Here is a 1,412-nt window from a genome sequence, read left to right as displayed (position 1 = left end):
AAAAAAAAAAAAAAATGAAATGAAAGTAAGATAAAGCAAAACAAATAAAGAAAATAAAACCATCGAAGAAAGGAACAATTGCAACAACAGCAGTAAATTCTAATATAACGAAAAGCAGTAAAAAGAGAATCAAAAACGACACATGATAAAATCTTCGAAGTAATAATTTTATATAATGACAGAGAACAGCCGGACACTGAACGCAGAGGTGCTTGACAGAGGTGAGAAAAAAAAACAGAAGTCAGATCCTGATAGAAGATACACAATTGAAATCAAAGTATTTCTCTAAGGTGAGGCTGCGGTTTTAAACTCAAGGATTGCCAAATTATGTTCTACATTCTATTGTATTCGAAACTGCATTCTAACTTTTCGAAGATCTGATATTTAAATGACGAATTTTGTTAATTAAAGTGTCCCAACATACATAATATCTATAAAATGTCATCAACGAGAATTGTGTGTGTGTGTGTGTTTGTGTGCATGTGTGTGTTTTACTCCAGGAGGAATTTCAGACTCACAATTTCACTCTTCATGCGAGATTTTGAGATGATAAAACAGCAAGCTGGCAAAATTTTCACCACTCCAGACAAAATGGTCTGCGACAATTATTCCGGTTCTTTGTGTTCTGAGTTCAAAATTACGTCGAAGCCAACTTTGCCTTTAATCCTTTTAGGGTCGATAAAATTACATAAACCCCAGTTGAGCACTGGGAGTCTATGTAATATCCCGAATTTCAGGCCTTGTACTTATAGAAGAAAAGATTATTTCGGGATGGTTTCGGAAAACCGTTGAAATATGGTAACGTCGCTTGAAAACAGACATCGACGTTAAAAAATATAGGCGTGACTGGCAGGTGAATGTATTGGCAGGTGAATGTTTTTGGTAGTTTGTTTAATAATGATAATGAGGTCATTAGAGGACAAATATTTCTAGACGATAGCCAGCACGATATTGAGTTTTTTTCTTTTTTAAATTTCAAAAGCAGCGTGTGTAGGATCCTCCACACTGCTGTTCAGACAATTGCCCCTGAAACCAAACCCCAATGTCTTAAAAATTGTTTTAGGATAACTTAGTCCTGAAGAATGTAACTCCATATGTTGGCAATTGCAAACAGGATTATTGGGCCTTGTGCCTAGATTAGAAAAGAATTGCATACATGGTTATCGCGGTAATTTCCTATTTGATGTTCATAAAATCATAGTGATCCAAAAAGTTAATTTCAACAAAACGTTTCTTATCATAATTATGAGTGGTACACACTATGAATGTGTTGTTGTTGGCACTCCGTCGCTTACGACGTCGAGGGTTCCAGTTGATCCGATCAACGGAACAGCCTGCTCGTGAAATTAACGTGCAAGTGGCTGAGCACTCCACAGACACGTGTACTCTTAACGTAGTTCTCGGAGATATTC

This window comes from Octopus bimaculoides, chromosome 4 (genome assembly GCF_001194135.2).
Source record: "Octopus bimaculoides isolate UCB-OBI-ISO-001 chromosome 4, ASM119413v2, whole genome shotgun sequence".
NCBI lineage: Eukaryota > Metazoa > Mollusca > Cephalopoda > Octopoda > Octopodidae > Octopus > Octopus bimaculoides.
The sequence above is the reverse complement of the archived record's forward strand: the minus strand, read 5'-3'. Positions refer to the sequence as shown.